This window comes from Lacerta agilis, chromosome 3, assembly GCF_009819535.1.
Source record: "Lacerta agilis isolate rLacAgi1 chromosome 3, rLacAgi1.pri, whole genome shotgun sequence".
NCBI lineage: Eukaryota > Metazoa > Chordata > Lepidosauria > Squamata > Lacertidae > Lacerta > Lacerta agilis.
In genome coordinates, this window is record NC_046314.1 from 7636808 (window position 1) to 7652135 (window position 15328).

At 44.4% G+C, this 15328-nt stretch overlaps 1 protein-coding gene across 1 annotated transcript in view; it reads left to right on the forward strand.

Annotated features, from left to right (window-relative positions):
- The first annotated feature begins 3106 nt into the window (after nucleotides 1-3106).
- The window catches only part of SERTAD2 (SERTA domain containing 2), a 123857-nt gene continuing 111635 nt past the window's right edge, over nucleotides 3107-15328 (forward strand). The window contains exon 1 of the mRNA XM_033142733.1: nucleotides 3107-3192. The gene's annotated coding sequence lies outside the window, so the exon portion shown is untranslated. The remainder of the gene's footprint in view (nucleotides 3193-15328) is intronic.

The window sequence follows — 15328 nt, forward strand, 5'->3', positions numbered from 1 at the left end:
CTGGTCCATGGGGTCACGAAGAGTCGGACACAACTGAACGACTGAACAACAACAACAACACTATGATTCTAGCAAAAGATGTAATCCACTTTCACCACTGCTGAGAAATTTCAATCTCTTTCCCCCAAAGGGTTGTTCATATATTAACTTAGCCACAACAGCAGTTACCATTACAGAACCTGTAGTTTCTCTGTGGTATTCACACACCACATTAGTAGCTAGTCTTAGTAAATATTTCTAGGCCTGCATTGTGCTCATTATCTCATTTCATGAAAGCAAAACGATAGAATTTGCTAACGTGGGAATTCTGCAAGTTCAGATGCTTAACCATCAAATGCTCTGGTTAATTAGCACAGGGGCATTCCCAGAAGTGGCGGGCCTGAGAATTAAGTGCAATCCTGCTTATTTTGTGAGGCTAATTTGGCTCTGCTGCAAAATAATTACAACAAAAGTGAAAGCAAAAGTCGGCTGCCGCTCACTGTTATATGGAAAGGCAATGTTGGCTATACTGTAGTACTAACGGACCCTGGGTACAAGGGGTGTGATCCAACGCCTCAGACAGCCATTCTATGGTACCTTCAAAACTGGAAACAAATCCGAGACAGTTTATTTCTTTCTTGCCTGAGTAGCCCACCTTTTTTTCCCTCCAAGGAGCTCAAGGTGGCGTATACAAGGCCCCCATCCCCTTCCTCTAGGTTAGGCCGGAAGATGGTGACTGGTCTAAGACTGGCAGAGTAGGGATTTGTTTTTGTTTTTTGTTTTTAATAAAAATTTATTGGATTTTCCTAATTAAACCAATTACAAATACCCACATCCCATACAAAACAACACAATACACCAACACACAAAAACAACACAATTACCGGTACTTAAAAATCCTTCACTTCTTATGAATCTTACTCGGGACCTCCTCTCGCCCTCCCTTGTGCGTTCATTTCGAATCTTCTTTAGTAACTTTGTAACATTGTAAAATCTAAATCCTTATAACTAATCTTAATCTTACAATTATAATCAACAAATCTTTATTTGATGTTTTATCAAATAAAACATCACATTCCAAATCTTAACTTCTTATATCCTTTCTTCTCTTAACTCAATAAAGCTGTTGCCCTTATTACTTCTAATCCCAACTTCAAAATTATTATAATCAACTCATTTTCATAAAACCTAAATATTTCTTCCATTCTCCAAATCCGGCAGAGTAGTGATTTGAACCCTGGACGCCCAGGTTCTAATCCAACACTCTAACCTTTCTCAGACTTTGGGTCCCCATATGTTGTTGGACTACAACTCCCATTGTCCCCCTAGCTAGCAGGACCAGTGGTTAGGGTTGATGGGAGTTGTGGCCCCAACAACATCTGGGGACCCAAAGTCTGAGAAAGGCTGCTCTAACCACTGCACCAGGCTGGCTCTCGTAGACTCCCCATTGCTGTCCACGGGCCTTACAGACAGGTCCAGCCCAAGACATTTTGGCCCCTGAGGCAGACCCCAAGATGGAGCCCCTCCGCTCCCAAGTCCCAACCAGGGAGGAAAGGGGTGAAAGATCTCCATCAGGAACAAGGGGGTGTAGTGGGGAAACTGACATTGGGGTGGGCTGCCCTGGCGGATGCTGCCAGTTGAGATGGTCGCCTCACCTGGCTTCATGGGTGAGCGGCCGGCTCTGAATAAAGCTCTACATCAGGATGTGCTGGTCTTGTGGACCCTGCCGCCCGAGGCAGTCACATCACCTGGCCTCATGGTGGGCTTACAGGTAAGTAGGTGGGCATGCATGAGGCTGGCTCAGCCCTCAGGTGCCACTTGCCCCTCTTTTCCTGTGCCCACCGCCTCAGGAGGGGGAGGGCCATTTCAATACTGTGCTCCTCTCCCCTCTCCATCACCCAGCAGCTCCAATGCACCAGTCTGCAAGTAAGAGCTGCCCGGCAGCGGAACGGACTCCCGTGAGAAGCGGTGGCCTCTCCTTCCCGGAAGGCTTTGAAACAAAGGTTGGAGGACCATTTGCCAATGCATATAATACGTTAGTTGAGATTCCTGCATTGTAGGGGGGCTGGACTAGATGACCCCCGGGTGCCTTCCAACTACTCCACCCCATTCCATGGTTCTATGTGACGCCTCTCTTAGAGGGCGGGGCAAAGCCTGACCAGCCTCCCTCCTCGGCCTCCCCTCCTTACCCCCCCCCTGATTGGCCGGTCACTCCTTGCCTATCAAGCAATTCCCCACACGGCATTGGCCCACTTTCTACAGACTGAGGGAGGGGAAGAAACAGAGAGCCGCGTCCCCCGTCCCTCGCAGTCTCTCTCTCTCACACACGCCCCTTCTCTTTCCTCAGCTTCTCCCCGTCGAACCAGCGGCGACGCGCTCAGGAGACTCCGTTGAGGAACCAGGCACCCAAGGCATGCTCGCCCGCCCGGCCGTGGCGCTTGGCAGCACGCAAATGCCAGGCAGAGCTGCCAGTCCGTGCCCGCTGGCTCGGGCATAGGCTTCCCGGAAGGCTTGCTCCACCAACGCCGCCTGAGTAGTGCCTGGCCTCAGAAGTCTCCCTTCGCCCCCGGGGTTGCGCCAGCCTCCTCCTCCTCCTCCCCAGACATGCCTCGCGCGCGGGGGCGCTGAGGCGGCGGCGGCGGCGGGCCGGGGCTCCTCCTGCTCCGGGTCCCCCCCCCCAGCCTGCCCTCCTCCCCGCGCGCGCCGCGAGCTGCTCCCGTTCTCGCTGGCGTCGCCTCCTCCTCCTCCTCCTCCTCCTTCCTCTTTCCTCTTCCTCCTCCCTCCTCCTCCCTCTCTCCCTCGCTGCCGATACATGGCTAGCTGGTTGCACTCGCTACAGTGTCACATCCTCCTCTACCGCTGCAGTGCCAACTTCCCTCCCTGGCTAGGAGGTCCTTGGCAGAGCAGAGGCTCCGCTGCAAAGGGATGGGATAGACCAAGGAAATAAAAACACAAAAAGGCCCCCACCTCCAGCACCTGGCGGGGCGCATGCCTTTCGCTCCTCGCCAGCCTGGGTCGCCCCTTCCCACTCTTCGGATCGTACCCCCCCCTTTCCCTTTCCTTCCCCTTCCTTTGAGAGACTCTTGTTTGTCTTCCTTGTGTCTTTTTTCGTGTTTGTCCCCCCCCTCCCCCAGTCCCTCCCCCTTTTTTAGTTGATCCCCCTCTTTTTCTCCCTCCCTTATGAGGCTGGATTGCTGAATTCTTCTGGAAAGGGTGAGTACGAAATGGTGTTTGTTTGTTTGTTTCTGTTTTGTTTTTTTTAAACACACATTTGCTCAAAGGGCATAATGTTCTCGAGTTGTTCATTGGACTATGTAAAATGGAAAAGGGGGAGGGAAATGACAGACTGGATGGCAGGAATTAAGCAGCTTTTTGTGCATTTTAATGGCTAACTTTATTCTAGGTTTTTGCCAACTGCTCTAAAAGTTAAACCTGTTTTTCCTTCTTTCTTTTGACTAAAAAGACATCTCCTATTCCTCTCTACCTTCTGTTATATAATACTAGGAATTGATAACTGTCTGGTGGTGTGAAATGGTAGATAGGCACCTAAATCAGGACTCCTCAGACCTCTGAGCTTAGAAAGGTGTCCTCCAAGCACCCCCAAACCCAAATTCTTAGGAATGTATATGAAATAAAGTCAAGAAATAGCAATATGTAATCAACATTTAGTAAGCATCAATCACCATCATTTGGTGGGTAGGAGAAGAGGGGTGTTAGTATTATTCTTTTGACATTGTAGAAAATAATTGTTTAAAATGTGAAATTTTTAGCAACAAAGTAGCATGGACTGTGAGCACCATGGAATTGTTTTTATTAAATACAGACATTCCTCATTGGCAAAGGAGGTGCACTCTGTACATGCCTGTCCCCTTTATTTCTGAGGCTCGTAGGTCCTGATTTAAATAAAAAAAACACGCTGTACCACATATACTTTGTTTTATCCGCAGCTAGGTCCTTTTCAATCCTCTTTGGTTTTAATGTACTTTTTTGTGCTCCGTTCAGATTCAAAATGTAGATGTGCTGGGGTTGTTCTTGCGTTCAGATGCTTGAGCAAAGTTTACAACAATAATGCAAAGTTTACAACAATAATGCATTCTTTTGGCTGTGTAAATTGCTTCTGAACACCTCAGTGTTGCTCCAGAATGAAAACGGATAGCTTTCAGTTGGCGGAAAAGAGGTTATGCACTTCCCTAGGTGAATGCATCTTTAGAGCTGTTTTATCGTGCATTTTTTTTGGGGGGGGGGGTGGATATTTGCCATGAGAGGTATATGGAAACTCCAGTTTCAGAAGCAGTTATGCTAGTGAACACCAGTTGCTAAGGAGCACTGGGTTGGGTGGAGGCTGTTGCCTGCTTGCAGCTTTCCAAAAGTCATCTGGCTGGCTGCTGTAGGAAGCAGGATGTTGGACTTCATGGGCCCTTTGGTCTGCTGCTGCAAGCGCCTCCTTTGTGCTGCATTTACTAAACTACCATCCTCAACCCCTTTATTCTTTACATTCAAAAGATTCAGAAAGTTTCACTAATGCCTTAAAGCTAAGGATGTTGGCTAGAGCAACATACCTACATGGCTGTTCTTTTGGCATGTCGGAAGCAGTGGTATTAACAATGACACTGTAGTCATTTTCCATTGAGCAAGTTGTGGTGTGAAGCTGGGTTTGCACTGTGGTGTGTGCATAAATTGTTCGTGTGATGTCGGGCTTAGTGGTATACTGTTTAGTAACTTCAATGACTTGGCTCATTTTTGGAGGCATTCTGTGTGTCTGTGACTCTGCATCACCAGTTTTAAATATTATTTTAGTATTATTATTCAGTCTGTATATAAAAGCTATTGGGCATCCCTTGCCTTTTTCGGGTCACTGTATTACTTTCACAATGCCTCTGTCATTAGGCCATGAACCTTCAGTTTTACCTACCCACCCAATGCTACCAGTCTCTTGATTTAGACCAGTTTCAGGTAAGCAGTGACTTCTTTTTAAGGAATGCACCTGTGATCCTTAATACGCTTCAGCTCGTTGGTCCAACTCGTAGGTTACAATAGCAGTACAACCACCCTGCAAATATATGTTTAAAAAAAGAGAAAGAAATGGATCTCCAAATGCATGTTTAGGCTAAAGGTGTTTCCCAGATCTGAGAACGTTGAAAACTATTTCATTAATGACCCTGAGAGCATAGTAGAGAAGGAACAGGAGTCTGTATTCCTCCTTAAAAAAGAGTTAATGTGAATGTTATGGACATGTTTCCAGAGGAAGCAATGCATTGGCTGTTTGCTCTGCAGGAGTCAAAGCCAAGAAGAACTGGGGTATCTCTACATCATGAGTTCACTCTGAGTGAGGAGGAAAGCTATGCAGTTGTATTTATCAGCTGTGTGCCCAGCACAGTTATATGCTTCTCCTTCCTGCATAGCCCTTGCAGAAAGTACCTAATGTTCCTGTGAATTTAGCCTTAATTGCAAGTATTGTGTGATCAGATGTCTCTCAGGAGTTTAGTAAGAGTGAAAATGCTTTGCCCCCGTTTTAACCAGTCACAATTTTGCTGTGCTTCCCCCCATCCCCGCATAATGTATGATTTCCTTAATGTTGGTGTAGAATTGCCACCTGTCCTGTATAATACAGGATTGTTCCGTATTCCAATGTAAAATGCAACCTCCTGTATTGATACAGTTTTGTCCTGTATTTCAGGTCTTCTCTCTCTCTCTCTGCCAAGTGCATGTGCTTGAAAAGGGTGTGTGAAAGGTCTTGTATTTAAGTTCTGGGTACCCAAACACAGACATGTTTACAAATTTGTGTGTTTGAGCGTGCATGCACGTGCATGTGTGACAAATTCCAGCGGGGCCATCCTGTTAGGCAGCAATAGATTGCTATGGGTTGCTTTGAAGTCACTTCAGCACCAGATGAAAATAGAAACCGTCCACCAATGGCCCCTACCCTGTCCTGTATCCTGTATTTTGCCAGAGCACAGGTGGCAACCCTAATATTCAGTGCTGTCATGTTTTACAGCATTTAGAAGTGCACATTTAAATATTCCTCCTATTTGTGATCTTCAGAAGCGAGTGTCATTGATTATGTAGCCAAAACACCATCCATGCATAAGAAGCTGGTATCAGCTGGCTTGGGGTAACTCCACAGTTTGCAGAAATACATTTTAACAGACCCTAAAAGCAGCGTGGGGGAACAGCCCATTGAGAACTGAGCATGCTCAGCGAACTAAAAATGGTTGTTGTTTGAAAGAGGTCAAGAGTGAAATGGAAAAACCAGGAGAAATGGGAAGTGAAGTACCCCGAGGAGGAGCATTCTACACCGCGACATTTTGTTGCAAACTCCACTTGTTCTGTTTTCAAATTGATGGTTTTGGCTCTTCGGTCATGAAACTAAATATGTAGGACCGCCCTGACTTTTAAGCAAATCCTCTAAAATACTTTATTTATAAAAAAAAAGACTTGCTTTGGATTTGGTGTTATGTACTGGCTAGGAGAATGGTGCTCTTTAGTTGGTTGGTTGGGTGTTGTTAGCTCACCTACAAAATAGATCACAGACACAGTCCAGTGAAGGTGGGTTGTTGCTGCCCTTGCAAGTTGGTGGAGCTATTAGAATTACCTTTCTCCATTCACTGATGGATATAGATCAGTGGTTCCCAATTAGGGGGTCAGGGGACCCCTGGGGATCCACGGAATGCACCCAGGGGGTCCCCCATCCCAATGCGGGGGGCATGTTGGCACCCCTAATATGCATCTTCGCTGGCTGCCACCTCTGGCAGCTTAATGCACCCCCCCATCCCCATTACCTCCCACTCAAATCACGCAGTGGAGGCGACTACACTTCCTCTCCTCTCCCCACCCACCAGATCTCTGCAGCTTCTCCTTCCCTCATTCCTACGCCTGATCTCCAATTTCAGCCATCGTGATATATCGGAATATTGCAATGCTTAGCTGCTGATATATCACAATACTGAAAAGCAGATTTCTCTCAGCCCTAGTCTGTTTTTTTTTAATACCTAAAATCCTTCACTTATTAGGGGCTACCCCATATTTTGTTCAAAAAATTGCTTTGCAGAGGTAACTGCCATAGAGTTATCAAACTTTTCAGAAGTAGGGGGTCTGTGGCTTAGCGTTTGAAAAATAGGGGGTCCTCAGTAATTAGCTAGTTGGGAACCACTGTTATAGATGATTCCCAGATAACCATCAGGGAATGTTTGGCTAACACAACTAACTACCCTGTTGATCATTGGAACAGGGAATTGGCAAGTTGTTGATGCTACCTCCCCCTGCACTTTCTCTCACATGAAGGAGTCCATAGTTTTTCAGGGAATTCCTGTCAATGAAGCATGTTGTCCATGAAGGAATGTGGGAAAACTTCAGGGCTGGGGAACCTTTTCTGGCTTGCTGTGATTACCCCAGAGGCAGGGCTGTATCCAGGAATTTTGTACTATTGGGGCCCCTGAAATAACTGTGTGTATAATTTTGTTTGTATATATTGTTGTTGTTGTTGTTGTTGTTGTTTAGTCGATTAGTCATGTCCGACTCTTCATGACCCCATGGACCAGAGCACTCCAGGCACTCCAAAGCTCTCCAGGCACTCCTGTCTTCCACTGCCTCCCGGAGTTTCGTCAAATTCATGTTGGTTGCTTCTATAACACTGTCCAACCATCTCCTCCTCTGTTGTCCCCTTCTCTTTGTGCCCTCAATCTAACGCCAACATCAGAGTTTTTTTTTTTCCAGAGAGTCTTCTCTTCTCATGAGGTGGCCAAAGTATCTGAGCCTCAGTTTCAGGATCTGTCCTTCCAGTGAGCAGTCATATCCAGTGAGCTGTCATTATTACATGATGCTATAACATACCTCTCCATACACAAGAAAATATATAATGTAATAGCAGATCTATTGTTATATAATAGAAACATTCCTTCCCCAAAATATGCCCCCCAAATCATACCAAATAACTTATTGTTGTTTTAGTTCTCAATCAATTCCCTCCCCCTACTCTTTCTGTCACCCAGCATCATAGACACTCTTTCTCTCCATACCATCATCCAAACACACATGTGTTCAATAATATATACCACCCTCGCTGATTAATTTCTAGGCTCCTTGAAGGGAGTTGTGCTCCTTTTGGACAGATCCTGGAAAGTGAGCCAAACAGAATTCCTTGAATTTCACAATTGCTCACCAGGGCATACATAAAATTCTTAGTAAAATGTCATGTGAGTTACATGACTGGAATATTCTTTTTCTGGATAGTATGAAGGCTCTGTTTAGTTGCAAACAGGTACGTTTTATGAGCAACCAATTGCTGTAGTATGCATGCTTTTCTGGGCATACATGAAAGATGGAAATTTGATTTTGATCAGTTATTTTAAAACTATCCCTTTTTCTTTGTCATTTAAAAGAAAGATGGAAATTACCTTGGTTTAAATCAGTGTTCCTTGAGGATGGCTGCTGCTGTATCCCATTAAATATATGTCCTGTTTGTGCCACTAGTTTTTGCTTGTCTCGCATGTTCATTAACGTTCAGGTGAAATTGCTTGGGGAAGGTTACCTAGAGGTTTGGACTGTGGCGATGTCAATATTCCTTTGACATTCAGCACTACTTTCTCCTTTTATCTGAACTGGATGAAGCACTGAAAGCTTTGCATGGCTATCTGGAGTCAGCAGTGGAAACTCTGTTCAGGCATGATGTAAATGTTAACAGTGGACGGTTTGACTGAGTTAGTTGTTGGTGTATTGTGCCCTGGATGGGGTTGCAATTACTCCTTAAAGCAGCCTTTCTCAACCTTGGGTCCCCAGATGTTTTTGGCCTACAACTCCCATGATCCCCAGGTAGCAGGACCAGTGGTCAGGGATGATGGGAGTTGTAGGCCAAAAACATCTAGGGACCCAAGGTTGAGAAAGGCTGCCTTAAAGTCTACCTGCACAGTGTTGCCTGTTCTGCAGGATCTGGAAATCTCTTGAATTCCCGGACGGTGTCTGTGGCCAAGATCACTTTTTTTCAGGTTCAGATGATATATCAAGCTGTGGACATTCCTGGAGAAAGGGGATGTAGCTTCTGTCATAAATACCTTGGCAACCTATCTGTGGGGTGATGTCACATAAGGCTGTCCAGAAACTTCAGTTAGTTCAGAATGCATCAAATCACTTCATAGTGCAAGATAGGGCATAAGAGCATGTAACATTTGTGTTTAAATTATATATACACTGGGTGATTAATTTCTAGGCACAAGCTGAATAGCTGTTTTTGGCTTTTAAAGAGTTTGTGGCATCTTCTTCCATATGAACCTCTGAAGAGCAATGCATGGCATCCAGCTCTGCGTTCGTTAGCTTAGGGCATGGGTAGTCACCCTTTTTCTACCTACCGCCCATTAATGCATCTTTCTTGATGGTAAAATTTTCTTACCGCCCCCCAGTGCTCGATGTAAGGAGGATTCAGCTTGTGCCGTAGAACCCCCTACCGCCCACCTGGAATCCTGAAACGCCCACTAGTGGGCGGTAGGGACCAGGTTGACAACCCCTGGCTTAGGGTGACCAGCACAGACAGAATATACCGGTACTCTTGATGGTATAGAATTGATAGAATTATTTCCTTGGGAAGTTCATCAGGCCTCCTCGGTTTAGACCGAGGATGTCCGTTAAAACCACATTTGAAGGGAATATGATTCCCGTCCCCTCTGGACTCAACACAATGTTTCGTTGGAATCTGTTGCGAATTTGCAATTTTTTTAAAGAACTGAATTTGTGGTTTGAAAAACCAAGTTTTAAATAACTTCATTGCATGGTTTGGATTTCACACTTTTAATTGTTTGCTGTTGCTGAAGCATGTTGGGGATATAAATTGAAATAATAAATAACTATTAAGTTATTCCAAAAGGATCTTTTCAAATGGGTAACAAAATGGGCGTAGCTAAGGGATCCAGAAAAATTCTTGAAAAGCAGAAGCCCAGTAATGTCTGTAAAGGGACCCCTGACCATTAGGTCCAGTCGCATATGGCTGTGGGGTTGCGGTGCTCATCTTGTTTTATTGGCCGAGGGAGCTGGCGTACAGCTTCCGGGTCAAGTGACTAAGCTGCTTCTGGCGAACCAGAGCAGCAAACGGAAACACCGTTTACCTTCCCGCCAGAGTGGTACCTATTTATCTACTTGAACTTCGTGCTTTTGAACTGCTAGGTTGTCAGGAGCAGGGATCGAGCAATGGGAGCTCACCCTGTCACGGGCATTCGAACTGCCAACCTTCTGACTGGCAAGCCCTAGGCTCAGTGGTTTAGACCACAGCGCCACCTGGTTGCTGAACCTCAAAAAAGAAACACCGTTTAGCTTTCCGCCTATCTGATCAGCAAGCCCTAGGCTCTGTCGAAGCCCCTTGCCCAATACATTCCCCCCTTCTGCAAGTGGGAGGCATGTTGCCAGCTTCTGTTCCTGTTCCTGTTCCCCTCCCAGCCAGTGGTACAGTTACATAATTTTAGGCTCCAGGTTTAAAGACCGTAGCACCCGCCTTCCCATTTTTGGATGGTAATATGTATTAATTCACTTACTTCAAAACGTAGTAAGCCAGATGGGATAGGATGGGCTGCATTCTGCAGCTTACCAGTTCGGCCAATTCTGCCAAAGTGGGATTTGCAGGTTCAGCTGATGGCAGTGTTTGCCAACCCAGCTGGGAATGGCTGCTCTTGGGAACTCCACTTTGGCAGGGATCTTCCTTTACAGTCAGACTTGTGTTCAAATCAGGTTGCGAGGGAAGGAAGGAAAGAAATAGGAGTCCACTTAGTGTGATCCTGATTCACTTTTTTTTTTAAATGTCAGGTGGTGATTGAATATTGGGCTGCCTCACTCACCTTTCAAAATGGCCCGGGGTGTGTGTGGAGGAGCTCAGGATCCAGCCCACTGGAAAGATCCTCTTCCCCATTCCTGGTTTAGGCAAAGCTGAGCTAGATAATTGACAAACGTAAGGAACATTTTCTTACGAAAAACAATTACCTGGCATGTTAGATTCTAACCTAGAAAAGCAAAACTGGACTCTTCCTTGGGAGTGTGGTGCGACTTTGTCTCTTATATTAATAATGAAAATCTCTACCAATTCCTTTTTCCAGCCTCATTGGACATATTGAAGCTGCGATGCATGTATTGAGGTTGGCTTATTTTGTCCTAAAGGTTTTTTTTTCTTGCATAATGAAGAGATTGCATCTATTTATGCTATATTTTGTAACGTACATTTTGTTTATATTCCTGATCACTTACTTTGATCTCAACCCTGGTTCTGTCTTGGTTTTTCGTTCATCTATTACAGTACTAAGCTAGATGAACCAGTGGTATGACTCAGTACAATAGTGCTGGAAGGTATTTCTGTGGTGATGCAATAAGTTTTGTTTCCCTTCCTAGGTCTAGAGGAATGTTAATTGTGTATCATTCTGTCATATAGACACACACATTGAAATTAGCTTGAAGGAATTTTGATTAGTTATATTCCTGTTATTTAACACGCTGATTTTAATCACTGATTTTTGTGGGAATTAAATCAAACAAGCATCTAAGCAACTTTTGTCTGATGTTGCTAGAAGTTACAGTAGTATTATCCAAAATGTTCACACTACGGAGCTGCTTCTTGTGTTGGCAGAAAGCTGCGGCTCTAACAGATTATCAAGAAGGCAACCTGTCTAGTAAATGGTTTTGAGCTCAACTATCGTGTAGTTGCATCTTTTAAATGAAATCTCCTGAAACTCATATCTGAAGCTTTTGGAATGACGAGCAATTGTTCGGTTTGTTTCATCATGTTTCCGCTGGCTTGTGTGACTGAGTGTTCATAGCTATGCTTTGTGTCACTGATGGGGATGTTTTAGTAATTAACATTAATTAAACAGACTTGGTTGCCTTTAGGGGCTCTCTGGCTCACGATACTGCCAAATAGTTTATGCAGTAAACAAAATTCTTACATTTTAGGATTCTGGGGAAGCTTGACTTCGTTAGTGAGGGACTAGTTTCAGCACAGGTGACCAAAGAGGAATTCAAGCTTTAGCAAAATGCAGCCTTTAAAAGCACTTATTTTTTTTTTAAAAAAAAGTGTTCAGCATGGTACGAGAAGGAAAGATTTTGAAATAGTTAGATGAAAATGTGTGATTAGACAACAGAGTCTCCCCCCTCCCTAGTAAATTTATGACAAATAGTGGATTTTTAATAGGAGTATAAAAATATGTTCCTTCTTTATAAAGAGTTAAAATCTATCTACCCAACTTGAACTAAAGTAGTTTTAAAACTGACAACCTTTCAACCTAGATAATTTTGTCATTTAAATGTGGATTCACTTTTTAAAAAAATGGCAAATGTGTTTACATTGAAAGGCTATTACCTTTAAAATGCAAAAGCTAAGAAAACGGGTTTTATTCTCTTTTGTTATATGGACGGCAGAAGTGTTTTGTGAAGACTCAGAATGGGAAGATATCCAGTGTATCATCCACTAGTTTATTAGGTGTGATGTCTACCAGTAGGGTAGCTAAAGCTTCGCAACAAATTGTGTCTAGTGGTCAAAGGGAAAACATTCCAGAACCTTCCTAGGTTACTTGTTCTCATAGTTGGGAAATTTTTGTCTAGGATCCAGCTAGATTTACCTCACTGTGGTACTGCTTTTTTGTCCTAACTTGTTGTTCCTCAAACATCTTGAATGTAAGGAAGGAGAATTTGTTGCCTTCTGTGTTTCCTTCCCCTCAACCAAGCGAAAACGATCCGTTTAGTTGTGTTATGTTTTGTGAAATGAGTGGACATTAAAGATGTCTGCATTTCTCCTAACATCAATCCTATGCTCTTGCCTTGCTTCAGAAACACTTGCTAAATAAGCCCTATTTGGGAAGCACCAAGAAAATTAGGCTGGCATTACCAGTTTACTTATATTTTATGAATATAAAATAATACAAATTTGGCTTGCTTCATTTCAGGTGCCTCTTTGCTCTTGTAGCACAGTGTTTGTCCTGAGTTGTAACTGCAGTAATTCTGAATAGGATCTAGTTGACCATCTGATACAGGATGACATACCCTGATTTGACCGGGACGTCCCAGAATTGCAGAAGCCCTCTTGGCTTTTGATTGGATCTCGGAATTTCCATAATTTTGGTCCCGCACTCTCAAGCGCATAATCTTCCGAATGTCAGTGGCGATGTTCGCACCCTTTGTGCGGCAGCCAGCCAGCCATGCCTCTTTGTATACATATAAGGGGGAGGGAGATATTTTAACCCTTAGCATGGCTCTTCATGTTATGCCCAGCAAGAGTAGGGAATGCACAATTTACTCCAGGGGTCAGCAACCTTTTTCAGCCATGGGCCGGTCCACCATCCCTCAGACCATGTGGTGGGCCGGACTATATTTTGGAAAAAAATATATGAACGAATTCCTATGCCCCGCAAATAACCCAGAGATGCATTTCAAATAAAAGCACACATTCTACTCATATAAAAACTCCAGGAAGGCCCCGCAAATAACCCAGAGACACATTTTAAATAAAAGGACACATTCTACTCATGTAAAAACATGCTGATTCCCGGACTGTCCGTGGGCCGGATTGAGAAGGCGACTGGGCCGGATCTGGCCCCCGGGCCTTAGGTTGCCTACCCCTGCTTTAATCTATTCTTTTATCGTGTTTAATAATACCAACTTCATTTGCTATACTTGGGAGTCCTATCTCTCTCTCTCTCTCTCTCTCTCTCTCCATCACCCTCCCTCCGTGCCATTAATTCCTTGAGTGTTGCCCGTGCCAATAATTCGTTCCAGAGGTCCGTTCTTAACCTGAAACTGTTCTTAGCCTGAAGCACCACTTTAGCTAATGGGGCCTCCCGCTGCCGCTGTACCGCCAGAGCACGATTTCTGTTCTTATCCTGAAGCAAAGTTCTTAACCTGAAGCGTTACTTCTGGGTTAGCGGAGTTTGTTGTTGTTATGGAATATTAGATATTAAAGCCAATATTAGATATTGTTGATCGTGGGAAATTAACTGACGCGATGAACAGGATGATGTGAAGGGAAGGCCGCCCAGAGCATTCTAGGGGGCTCCTTTTATTGAAAACTCACAGCTAAGTTAAACATTAACATACACAGAGAACTCCAAAGACCAAATAAGGAAAGGTGCTATCTTCCAATACCAAATATGGAAAGCCCCTCCTAATAACACACCCTTTTCCTCCTTTCATTGAGTACGTGACCTGATGCATGCTTACAGCTCTATCACTCACCCCCTCCTCTAAACACCTCATGATCTCCAGTACTTTTCCACCTATTCCTTTGTTCTCCTGCTCTGCCTAAACATGTGTTTCCCAACTTGGTGCCCACAGAGCCAAATGGTATGCCAAATGAAGCTCTGTAGCTTACCTAATTTAGTGTGGTATGCCAACACTGTATATTAATTATTCTTATCTAAACAGAGAGGAATTCTATCTTGAATAAGAGGCGTGGTATGCCAGCGCCTGGCTAAACTATAATTCCCACAGTTTGTAACCTGAAGCGTATGTAACCCGAAGCGTATGTAACCCGAGGTACCACTGTATTAACAAAGGCTCCCAATTCCCTGCCTCTGGTCAACATGGTGGTGCCCGGGCACAGAAGACAGTATACCACTCCACCTGCCCATTCGCCTCTCTCTATGTTTACCGCTGAGGTCTGTTGGCAGTGAGTCCCTTGACAAGGCACGGGGATGGTGACAGGCGGGCAGTGATAGCAGCTGTGAGGGGGATGGCAGAGGAGCCTCCACCATAACAAAGGCTTGGGAAGAGGCCTGAGGACATGGGTGTGCCTCGGGGCACGGCAGATATTAGGACTTCCAGGGCTAAGAGCAGCTCAGAGGGCTGAGATAGTTGGAGGGGGGCAAGCGGCTCAAGCGGGGGGGGGGGTTGGTGGGTGGGTGACCGGGAGCATTCACTAGAGAGGAGGGTCGGGAAGGCATGGAATGGAGGAATGCATGAGATGCGTGGGGCTGGAGCTGAGAGGTGTTTGACAGCTGGAAAAGGGAAGTGAGTGAGCCGGTGGCAGGGTGGATTAAAAATCGATGATTTAATTTTTTTAAAATTTAAATCAAAAAAATTATTTAAATTGGATTTTTAAACTAAAATTCTTTTTGGAGGAAAATATCTTTCTAAAGTCATTTTTCTATTTAAGTTACATTATAGTCCAAAGGCCATCAGGAAATAAGGATTTGTTTTAAGTTTTTCATGTGTGCTGGAAATCAGTTTTGTTTTTGTTTTTTTAAATGTTTAACCACAAACGTGGATACATATGCTATAATGTTATTGTTTTAGTTAAATGAAGTGTTTAAATTGTTATTAAGGAAATGGTTATTTTTTCCCTTCCAATAAAGTACAACAGAAAAGTTGTCCAAGTACAAACAGTTAACTTATT